Consider the following 3,541-nt stretch of genomic DNA (forward strand, 5'->3'; position numbering starts at 1 on the left):
GTGTTTTCCTGTAGTTCTTTAAGGGATTTTTGTGTTTCCTCTTTAAGCGCTTCTAGCTCTTTACCTGTATTCTCCTGTATTTCTTTGAGAGTGCTATTTATGTCTTTCTTAAGGTCCTGTATCAACATCATGATAAGTGATTTTATATCTGAATCTTGCATTTCCGGTGTAATGGTGTGTCCATGACTTGCTATAGTGGGAGAATTGGGTTCTAATAATGGCAAGTGACCTTGGTTTGTATTGTTTATTTTCTTATGCTTACCCCCTGCCATCTGGTTAACTCTAGTGCTACCTGCCCTTGCTAAATCTGACTGAAGCCTGTCCTTCCTGTGATCCTGGTTGTGTCAGAACTCCTCAGAGTCAAGCAGTCTCATGATCCTGTGATTCTGTGATTCTGGGATCCTGGGATCCTGGGCTTGTTAGATCACCTGGAAGTGTGACTTTCTCTGTGTGTTGTGGGACTGGATGTGTCAGCAAGCCTGGGAGTGGAACTTCCTCTGGGTGTTGCGGGACTAGCTGCAGAGCTTGTGTCCTAGGTCTGCTCTCTGATCCTGGGTGTGTCAGCATGCCTGGGAGTGGAGCTTCCTCTGGGTGTAGTGGGACTGGCTGCAGAGCTTGCGCCCAAGGTTTGCCCTGGACCCCAGCCCAGACAGACCAGAAGGAACCCAAGTCACTGGGCTGGTGGAGTTCCTGTGTGCCTGTTCCTGCTGGACTCAGTTACTCCCAGTGTTGGGACAGATGTTGGTTCTTGCTCACCTCTAATCCCGGGTGTGTCAGAGCCTTTTTTTGCTTTTTGTTTTTTTGTGTGTGTGTTTGTTTTTCGAGACAGGGTTTCTTTGTGTAGTCCTGGCTGTCCTGGAACTCTCTGTAGACCAGACCGGCCTCGAACAAAGAAATCCGCCTGCCTCTGCCTCCCAAGTGCTGGGATTAAAGGCATGTGCCACCACTACCTAGGAAGTGCTTCTTGACATCAGAAATAGTTTGGGTGTTGGTGTCTGCAGATGGGATGGTTCTCTAGGTGTAACAGTCTCTGAATAGCCTTTTCTTCAGTCTCTGCTCCATTTTTTTTTGTCCTTGTCTTTCCTTTGGACAGGTACAATTCTGGGTTGAAAATTTTGAGATGGGTGGGTGGCCCCCATTCCTCAACAGGAGCTGTGCTTATCTACTGCTTTCTACAGGTTATATCTCCCCTTTGTTGGGTATTCTGGCTAAAGTTATCCCTGTTGGGTCCTGGGAGCCTCTCGCTTCCCTGGCATCTGGGACTTTCTTGTGACTACCTCCAGTTCCCCATCCCTTGCTGCTACATGTTTCTATTCAACTTCCTGACCCTCTTTACTTCTCTCCTGTCCCTTACCATACCTGATCCTGTCATCCTTTTGTCCCTCTCCCCCTTCCTCCCTCCCAGGCCCTTTCCTTCCTCTATCTCTGGTGATTTTTTTGTTCCCCATTCTCTGTAGGATTGAAGCATGCACATTTTGGTTTTCCTTCTTCTTAAGCTCCATATGATTTGTGTCTTGTACCTGAGCTTTTGGGCTCATATCTACTTATTAGTGAGTACATACCATATCACATGTGTTCTTTTGTGTCTGGGTTACCTCATTCAGGATGATATTTTCTAGTCCCATCCATTTGCCTGTGAATTTCATGAAGTCATAGTTTTGACTATTTTCAACAATAAAAGAACTTCTGGGTTAATCACCATGTGCAAGTACTAATCTCAGACAATATTAATGATACTCTGATACTCTGTTATTCTTGCTGACTACCATAACTGTCCTCTCAGAGGCTCTACTCAGCAGCTGCCTGAAACATGCAGATACCTACAGCCAATGACTGGAAGGAGGTTGAGGACTCTTATGGAAGAGTTGGGGGAAGGTTTGAGAGCCCTGAATAGGATAGGATCTCCACAGGAAGAACACCAGTGTCAACTAAACTGTACCGTGGCAGCTCTCAGAGACTGAGCCAGCAACCAAAGAACTTATATGGGCTCAAATGAGGCACTCAACAAATAGGGCTGCCTTGTCTGTTCACAATGGGAGAGAATGCACCTAACCCTGCAAACCTGATGCACAAGCATGGGGTGATAACTAATTGGACCCCACCCTTTGAGAGGAAAACGGGAGTGCAGATAGGGGAGGGACTCTGTGAGGTAGTGACTTGGAGGTGTTATAGGGTTTGGCATATAAATCAATCAATCAATCAATCAATCAATCAATCCAGGAAAATGCAGCAACGAATGTGAGGGCATCATTGAACCCGACAATTCCACTTCTGGGTGCATGTTCAATGGAAATGAAATAAATATGCTAAGAGAAATGATTCTAATAGCCTTTTTTAATATTCAGAATTAACATTTGCTATTTTTTTAAAGATTGTGAGAGGCCATGTGGGTACTTGTAATCAAAGATTTATTTATTTATTATATGTAAGTACACTGTAGCTGTCTTTAGACACACCAGAAGAGGGCATCTGATCACATTACAGATGGTTCTGAACCACCATGTGGTTGCTGGGATTTGAACTCAGGACCTCCGGAAGAGCAGTCAGTGCTCTTAACTGCTGAGTCATCTCTCCAGCCCCGGAATTACCATTTTCAAAAGCTTAAGATTCAATTAAATTTTTTCTATCATTTTTATTTTATATTGCTCTATTTACAGCTGTAGTCATTCTTTGTGCAAATACAGTGAAATATTTGTTTAAACTCTGGGTTCTTTGTAAATTTCTCCAATCTCTTGGAATTACATGATTTTCTGTGGCCCAGTTATTACATATCTGTTTTACATATGGTGAATATAAGCCATGAGTTGTTATTGCTCCATTAAATTTTTGCAAATCTTTTGCCTCTGTGGGTCACCACTCAAAAACTTTTTGTTTTTGTTTTTGTTTTTTTTTTTTTGAGACAGGGTTTCTCTGTGTAGCCCTGGCCATCCTGGAACTCATTCTGTAGACCAGGCTGGCTTTGAACTCAGAAATCCGCCTGCCTTGGCCTCCCAAGTGCTGGATGGAATTAAAGGCATGTACCACCATTGCCCGACTACCACTCAAATTCTTGATAACCTACTGGAACCTCTTCACTTGGTTCAAATTCCAATATCAGGACTGGAAAATTATTTAGATTTTTTTGATGGACACAGACTGCCTTTGTGATGGACATAGACTGCCTTTTTGATGGACACAGTCTGCCTTTTTGATGGACATAGTCTGCCTTTTTATGGCACAGGCGGCCTTTTTGATGGACACAGACTGCTTTTTTGATGGACACAGACTGCCTTTTTGATGGACAAAGACTACTTTTGTGATGGACACAGACTGCCTTTGTGATGGACACAGGCCACCTTTGTGATGGACACAGACTGCCTTTGTGATGGACACAGGCCACCTTTGTGATGGACACAGACTGTCTTTGTGATGGACACAGACTGCCTTTGTGATGGACACAGACTGCCTTTGTGATGGACACGGACTGCCTTTGCGATGGACACGGACTGCCTTTGTGATGGACACAGGCCACCTTTGTGATGGACACAGACTGCCTTTGTGA

This window comes from Mastomys coucha, unplaced genomic scaffold (assembly GCF_008632895.1).
Source record: "Mastomys coucha isolate ucsf_1 unplaced genomic scaffold, UCSF_Mcou_1 pScaffold21, whole genome shotgun sequence".
Lineage (NCBI taxonomy): Eukaryota > Metazoa > Chordata > Mammalia > Rodentia > Muridae > Mastomys > Mastomys coucha.